General features: G+C 45.6%; 1 protein-coding gene across 1 annotated transcript in view; it reads left to right on the top strand.

Annotated features, from left to right (window-relative positions):
- The window catches only part of LOC128684450 (NAD kinase), a 174,735-nt gene that overhangs the window by 73,189 nt on the left and 92,525 nt on the right, over positions 1–9,021 (top strand). The gene's annotated exons all lie outside the window — the stretch shown is intronic.

Here is a 9,021-nt window from a genome sequence, read left to right as displayed (position 1 = left end):
TTATTTTCCACCAGTCAAAAATACTTTAATCCCTAAAATAGAAACTAAACTAAACTCACTGTATATACATTGAGACATCTCACCGTGTATATATCCTGTGTGGTCTGTAACCACATGGAAACTTAACTTATATATCAGCAATCGTTTTGCTAAACCTGCCCAGCGTAGAAATTTGGAGAAAAGTCAGTCATAACCTCAAGAAATTAATATATTTTATTAATTTTAAAATACCCAGATGTATCTGTAATACACTTGAGAACGTTTACCAAAGGTATATTTTAAAGACAGTTTGGCTTGTGCTATGAACACAATTTTTGTTGTAATAAACAGTCATGCGCCGCATAACGATGTTTCGGTCAATGACGGACCGCATATACGACGGTGGTGTAAACAAACCTACAGTGCTGCCAGTCGTACAAAACTATAGGACATACAATTATGTATAGTACATGATACTGATAATGATAAACAACTATGTTACTGGTTTATGTGCTTACCATACTGTACTTTTTATCGTTATTCTAGGGTGTACTCTTTCTACTTATAAAAAAGTTTACTGTGAAACAGTATGCCGTGTTAAACCGGCAGCAGCCTCATACATCTCGTGTTTACCATGTCTCTTGATAGCACCATTTTCCCTTGTGCTTGATTTAATCTCCTGTTTTTTTGGTCATCATGGCCCCTGCAGGAGAAGAAAAAGAACAACCCTGAAGAAAATTCAGTGAAGGGTTTAGCAGAAGCTTTGGCAGACTTCAAGCTCCTTCAAATTTTTGACAACATGGACCCCTACACCGAAAGGTTTTCAATAATAGGAATGTTCATGGTGCATTATCTGCTTACAAGCAAATCTGCGGAGAAAAAAAACATATAGCCTAGGTGTGTAGTAGGTTATACCATCTAGGTTTGTGTAAGTACACTATGACGTTCACACAATAACGAAATCGCTTAACGACGCATTTCTCAGAACGTATCCCTATCGTTAAACAGATTTCCTCCAATTTATTATTATTATATTTATGAGGATGAGCTGAACCCGTAAAATTCTTTAGTGCCTGAGCAATGAGGAATGAACAGGCTTGATTCAGGAATTAGGAGAATAGGTCTTAATTGCTTGGATCAAGAGCCTTTTAACAGCTTGAAGGCACCTCTCGTTGAGGGTGCTCAACACTGAGAAAATTGCAACATTTTTATAAAAACAAGAAAAATTATTAGCTGTGAAGTGTGACTGGAGAATATGAGTGACTAAGATGATTCCTGTGGAGGTCCTTCCTGCTCTACCAACCTTAATACGTCCTTTACTCCTGCTGTGAAGGATACATCCTCACCCCTGTGGAGGTCCTTCCTGCTGTACCAACCTTAATACGTCCTTTACTCCTGCTGTGAAGGATACATCCTCGCCCCTGTGAAGGTCCTTCCTGCTCTACCAACCTTAATACGTCCTTTACTCCTGCTGTGAAGGATACATCCTCACCCCTGTGGAGGTCCTTCCTGCTCTACCAACCTTAATACGTCCTTTACTCCTGCTGTGAAGGATACATCCTCACCCCTGTGGAGGTCCTTCCTGCTGTACCAACCTTAATATGTCCTTTACTCCTGCTGTGAAGGATGCATCCTCACCCCTGTGGAGGTCCTTCCTGCTCTACCAACCTTAATACGTCCTTTACTCCTGCTGTGAAGGATACATCCTCGCCCCTGTGAAGGTCCTTCCTGCTCTACCAACCTTAATACGTCCTTTACTCCTGCTGTGAAGGATACATCCTCACCCCTGTGGAGGTCCTTCCTGCTGTACCAACCTTAATATGTCCTTTACTCCTGCTGTGAAGGATGCATCCTCACCCCTGTGGAGGTCCTTCCTGCTCTACCAACCTTAATACGTCCTTTACTCCTGCTGTGAAGGATACATCCTCGCCCCTGTGAAGGTCCTTCCTGCTGTACCAACCTTAATACGTCCTTTACTCCTGCTGTGAAGGTTGCATCCTCACCCCTGTGGAGGTCCTTCCTGCTGTACCAACCTTAATACATCCTTTACTCCTGCTGTGAAGGATGCATCCTCACCCCTGTGGAGGTCCTTCCTGCTCTACCAACCTTAATACGTCCTTTACTCCTGCTGTGAAGGATGCATCCTCACCCCTGTGGAGGTCCTTCCTGCTCTACCAACCTTAATACGTCCTTTACTCCTGCTGTGAAGGATGCATCCTCACCCCTGTGGAGGTCCTTCCTGCTGTACCAACCTTAATACGTCCTTTACTCCTGTGAAGGATGCATCCTCACCCCTGTGAAGGTCCTTCCTGCTGTACCAACCTTAATACGTCCTTTACTCCTGCTGTGAAGGATGCATCCTCGCCCCTGTGGAGGTCCTTCCTGCTGTACCAACCTTAATACGTCCTTTACTCCTGCTGTGAAGGATGCATCCTCACCCCTGTGAAGGTCCTTCCTGCTGTACCAACCTTAATACGTCCTTTACTCCTGCTGTGAAGGATGCATCCTCACCCCTGTGGAGGTCCTTCCTGCTGTACCAACCTTAATACGTCCTTTACTCCTGCTGTGAAGGATGCATCCTCACCCCTGTGAAGGTCCTTCCTGCTGTACCAACCTTAATACGTCCTTTACTCCTGCTGTGAAGGATGCATCCTCGCCCCTGTGGAGGTCCTTCCTGCTGTACCAACCTTAATACGTCCTTTACTCCTGCTGTGAAGGATGCATCCTCGCCCCTGCTGTGAAGGATACATCCTCACCCCTGCTGTGAAGGATACATCCTCACCCCTGCTGTGAAGGATACATCCTCACCCCTGCTGTGAAGGATACATCCTCACCCCTGCTGTGAAGGATACATCCTCACCCCTGCTGTGAAGGATACATCCTCACCTCTGCTGTGAAGGATACATCCTCACCCCTGCTGTGAAGGATACATCCTCACCTCTGCTGTGAAGGATACATCCTCACCCCTGCTGTGAAGGATACATCCTCACCTCTGCTGTGAAGGATACATCCTCACCCCTGCTGTGAAGGATACATCCTCACCTCTGCTGTGAAGGATACATCCTCACCCCTGCTGTGAAGGATACATCCTCACCCCTGCTGTGAAGGATACATCCTCACCCCTGCTGTGAAGGATACATCCTCACCCTTGCTGTGAAGGATACATCCTCACCCCTGATGTGAAGGATACATCCTCACCCCTGCTGTGAAGGATACATCCTCACCCCTGCTGTGAAGGATACATCCTCACCCCTGCTGTGAAGGATACATCCTCACCCCTGCTGTGAAGGATACATCCTCACCCTTGCTGTGAAGGATACATCCTCACCCCTGCTGTGAAGGATACATCCTCACCCCTGCTGTGAAGGATACATCCTCACCTCTGCTGTGAAGGATACATCCTCACCCCTGCTGTGAAGGATACATCCTCACCCCTGCTGTGAAGGATACATCCTCACCCCTGCTGTGAAGGATACATCCTCACCCCTGCTGTGAAGGATACATCCTCACCCCTGCTGTGAAGGATACATCCTCACCCCTGCTGTGAAGGATACATCCTCACCCCTGCTGTGTAGGCTACATCCTCACCCCTGCTGTGAAGGATACATCCTCACCCTTGCTGTGAAGGATACATCCTCACCCCTGCTGTGAAGGATACATCCTCACCCCTGCTGTGAAGGATACATCCTCACCCTTGCTGTGAAGGATACATCCTCACCCCTGCTGTGAAGGATACATCCTCACCCCTGCTGTGAAGGATACATCCTCACCCCTGCTGTGAAGGATACATCCTCACCCCTGCTGTGAAGGATACATCCTCACCCCTGCTGTGAAACATACACCCTCACCTCTGCTGTGAAGGATACATCCTCACCCCTGCTGTGAAGGATACATCCTCACCCCTGCTGTGAAGGATACATCCTCACCCCTGCTGTGAAGGATACATCCTCACCCCTGCTGTGAAGGATACATCCTCACCCCTGCTGTGAAGGATACATCCTCACCCCTGCTGTGAAGGATACATCCTCACCCCTGCTGTGAAACATACACCCTCACCCCTGCTGTGAAGGATACATCCTCACCCCTGCTGTGAAGGATACATCCTCACCCCTGCTGTGAAACATACACCCTCACCTCTGCTGTGAAGGATACATCCTCACCCCTGCTGTGAAGGATACATCCTCACCCCTGCTGTGAAACATACACCCTCACCTCTGCTGTGAAGGATACATCCTCACTGGATCACGAAGTCATATTAAGATAAGAGACACATGCATGCACGGATACACACACACAAACACACACACACACACACACACACACACGCACACACACACACACTCACACACACAGGCACTAAACTATAGACCAGTGTCACTGACGTGCATAGTATGCAAATTAATGGAGAAGATTATCAGGAGGAGAGTGGTGGAGCACCTGGAACGGAACAAGAGTATAAATGCCAACCAGCATGGTTTTATGGAAGGCAAATCCTGTGTCACAGACCTACTGGAGTTTTATGATAAAGTAACAGAAGTAAGACATGAGCGATAGGGGTGGGTTGATTGCATCTTCTTGGACTGCAAGAAGGCTTTCAACACAGTTCCTCACAGGAGATTGGTGCAGAAACTAGAGGATCAGGTGCATATAACAGGAAGGGTGCTGCAATGGATCAGAGAATACCTGACAGGGAGGCAACAAGCGTCATGGTACGTGATGAGGTATCACAGTGGGCATTTGTGACGAGCGGGGTCCCTCAGGGGTCGGTCCTAGAACCAGTGCTATTTCTGGTATATGTGAATGGCATGATGGAAGGGTTAGACTCAGAAATGTCCCTGTTTGCAGATGATGTGAAGTTAATGAGGAGAATTAAATCAGATGAGGATCAGGTAGGACTCCAAAGAGACCTGGATAGGCTGGACACCTGGTCCAGCAACTGGCTTCTCGAATTTAACCCCGCCAAATGCCAAGTCATGAAGATTGGGGAAGGGTAAAGAAGACCGCAGACGGAGTATAGGCTAGGTGGCCGAAGACTGCAAACCTTCCTCAAGGAGAAAAATCTTGGGGTGAGCATAATACCGAGCACGTCTCCGGAAGCACACAACCAGATAAATGCTGCAGCATATGGGCGCCTGGCAAACCTGAGAATAGCGTTCTGATACCTTAGTAAGGAATCATTCAAGACACTGTACACCATGTACGTCAGGCCCATATTGGAGTATGCAGCACCTGTTTGGAACCCACACTTGATCAAGCACTTCAAGAAATTAGAGAAAGTGTAAAGGTTTGTGACAAGGTTAGTTCCAGAGCTAAGGGGAATGTCCTACGAAGAAAGGTTGAGGGAAATCGGCCTGACGACACTGAAGGACAGGAGGGTTAGGGGAAACATGGTAACAACATGCAAAATACTGCATGGAATAGACAAGGTGGACAGAGACAGGATGTTCCAGAGAGGGGACACAGAAACAAGGGGCCACAATTGGAAGTTGAAGACCTAGATGAGTCAAAGGGATGTTTGGAAGTATTTCTTCAGTCATAGAGTAGTCAGGAAGTGGAATAGCCTATCAAGTGAGGTAGTGGAGGCAGGAACCATACAGCTTTAAGATGAAATATGATAAAGCTCATGGAGCAGGGAGAGAGGACCTAGTAGCACTCAGTGAAGAGGTGGGGCCAGGAGCTGAGTCTAGACCCCTGTAACCACAATTAGGTGAGTACACACACACACACACACACACACACACACACACACACACACACACACACACACACACACACACACACAAACCTCACTCAAGGAAAAAGATCTTGGGGTGAGTATAACACCAGGCACATCTCCTGAAGCGCACATCAACCAAATAACTGCTGCAGCATATGGGCGCCTAGCAAACCTCAGAACAGCATTCCGACATCTTAATAAGGAATCGTTCAGGACCCTGTACACCGTGTACGTTAGGCCCATATTGGAGTATGCGGCACCAGTTTGGAACCCACACCTAGCCAAGCACGTGAAGAAACTAGAGAAAGTGCAAAGGTTTGCAACAAGACTAGTTCCAGAGCTAAGAGGTATGTCCTACGAGGAGAGGTTAAGGGAAATCAACCTGACGACACTGGAGGACAGGAGAGATAGGGGGGACATAATAACGACTTACAAAATACTGAGAGGAATTGACAAGGTGGACAAAGACAGGATGTTCCAGAGACTGGACACAACAACAAGGGGACACAGTTGGAAGCTGAAGACACAGATGAATCACAGGGATGTTAGGAAATATTTCTTCAGCCACAGAGTAGTCAGGAAGTGGAATAGTTTGGGAAGCGATGTAGTGGAGGCAGGATCCATACATAGCTTTAAGCAGAGGTACGATAAAGCTCATGGTTCAGGGAGAGTGACCTAGTAGCGACCAGTGAAGAGGCGGGGCCAGGAGCTTGGACTCGACCCCTGCAACCTCAACTAGGTGAGCACACAGTGACCTAGTAGCAACCAGTGAAGAGGCAGGGCCAGGAGCTAGGACTCGACCCCTGCAACCTCAACACTGGGTGAGTACAACTAGGTGAGTACATACATACATACATACATACATACATACTACAGGCCTAGGGTCTAATCGACATGTGCCTAGGACAAAATGATAACTAGCAAACACACACACAATGAAATAAATGTACTTGCCTAATTGTGGTTGCAGGGGTTGAGTCTCAGCTCCAGTCCCCGCCTCTCTGTGACCACTATTGGTTTCACTTCTGGCTGCGCAAGCCCTATCATACCTATTCTTAAAGCTATGTATGGATTCTACCTGTACCACTTTGCTGTCTAGGTCGTACCAATTCCTGATCACTCAAAGGCTTAAGAAGTATTTCCTAACATCACTGTGGCTATTGCGCTTTTAACTTCCAACTTTGACCTCGTGTACCTGAGATCTCCATCTCAAACAGATTTTCCCTGTTAGTTCCTCTTGAGTATTTTGTACGTCGTAATCATATCAACTCTGGTCCTTCTGTCCTTTAGTGTCGTCCGGTTTAGCTCATCTAGCCTTTCCTTATAGTTCATACTCCAGAGCTTTCGAAGTAATTTCGTTGTAAACCTTTGCACTTTTCCAGCTTCTTTACATTCTTAACCAGATAAAGGTTCCATACCGGCGCTGCATACTCCAAGCCATGATGGGCCTCATATATGCTTTGTATAATGTCGTGAATATCTTCTTGATGTGCATGAAAACTATCCTTAAATTTGCCAGTCTCGCATTTGCTGCAGTGTGTGTGTGTGTGTGTGTGTGTGTGTGTGTGTGTGTGTGTGTGTGTGTGTGTGTGTGTGTGTGTGTGTGTGTGTGTGTACCTTTGTGTGTCCACAAGAGTTCACACAACAATAGTTTTACAGACTTCTCGGGAAGGTGTATACACTTCTTAAGTGATTTTCTACGAACTTTTTTTTTCTTGTGGGATAAAGGAGGCTGACCCGAGCTTCGTGCTTCTCCTTCATTATACAAGCGTATATTTTCCCATAAATGAGTGTGTATGATGGTGTGCACTAGGCTGTACCTCAGAGTATCACCTTGATCATCATGTGATATGTATACTCTTGCTATATGAAGACTATTGTATACATATAAAGCGTTAGACCCGTGTGGATCATCCAGCATAAGGAGTTTTGGAGGCTGGAACATTTGTATGTTAATACCGAGACAAGTTACTGTGGTAATCATGAATATGCAGTGAGCCACACCGGTCATGGTAGCCTTGACCGTCCACTTGTATGGTGCAGCTGAAAATTGATCTGCATGCTAAAAGTATATTCTCTTTTTTAAGTGTTTATTTACACTGGATTATTTTGAGTCTTTGACACACATTGAGTTTTTTGGGAGGGGGACGAAAATATTATTATTATTTTTTACTTGTACTATCTATCGTGAGTTACAGCATGACCGAATAGACACTCAACCTTCTTTTTTCTCCTAAATTATATTGTGACTGGTTTATGCTTATACTCAGCGCGGGAACGAGACAATGGAGCAAGGTACACTAAATTGCCCCGTGAAGTCGACCTTCTAGCTTCAGTGATCACTTCGATATGTATGCCACTGTACTTGTCAAGGTTGTCTTGACGTAGCAATATTGTCTTGCTCATCTCAGATATAAGTGTAACTGTTGTGTGACATGCACGTGTGTGTGTGTGTGTGTGTGTGTGTGTGTGTGTGTGTGTGTGTGTGTGTGTGTGTGTGTTACCATTTTGTCAAAGGCACTTGTCAATCGATTAGACAGGTGTATGTGTACGTGTTTTACCTTACCACAGTCTGTTTAGTAGAACCTGTTAGTTCAGGTATACATGCATGCTTACCTTTATCACATGTACCTTTGTTTTCATCTGAGTCATCAACTGACAAGTTGATGACTAAGACATGTGCAATACCTGGCTATTTTTATTAATAAACATTTCGCCTGCGCTGCAGGCTGGGTGTGTGAGTCAAGTACAAGACGGAGACTTTGATATGGAAGAAGTGGTGAGATGCAGCAGTTGAAGACATCATGACATGTGGGGGGGAGCACTGGTGGAAGGATGTCAGGTCTACAATGTGAACTGAAGATTTAGCAGTGGCGTTGTAGAAGATATTGTGTGCACCAGTATTCCATGATGTTGCTCTGCCAGAAGGTGGCATTGTATCACAAATATAATACCGATATCAACACTTCAAGGGGCGAGGTGTTAACATCTCAGTGATAGGTTACCTACACTCGTGACACCTTGCGAGGTGTTGTTAGTGTTTGGGTACAAGTGCCTCAGCTTCTGCTCTATATTATAGAGCTGCTGCTGTGGCACCCGTGTATCAGGAAAAATCTTCGTCTATTGTTTCGTGATTGTTTTTCATTTCTTAAAACTTCTTGGAAATCCTGTAAAAAACGAAGCGAAAATATTGCAAGAAAATAGAGTTTTTTCATGTAATTTGAAATATTGTTTTTTTAATCTGACTTAACAGTGTGAAAGATAAATTAATGTTGTAATTCTGTGCATTGACAAGATTGATCAACTTGTTTATAATTGTAAAGTTG

The sequence above is a fragment of the Cherax quadricarinatus genome, chromosome 4 (assembly GCF_038502225.1).
Source record: "Cherax quadricarinatus isolate ZL_2023a chromosome 4, ASM3850222v1, whole genome shotgun sequence".
Classification (NCBI taxonomy): Eukaryota; Metazoa; Arthropoda; class Malacostraca; order Decapoda; family Parastacidae; genus Cherax; species Cherax quadricarinatus.
The sequence above is the reverse complement of the archived record's forward strand: the minus strand, read 5'-3'. Positions and strand labels throughout refer to the sequence as shown.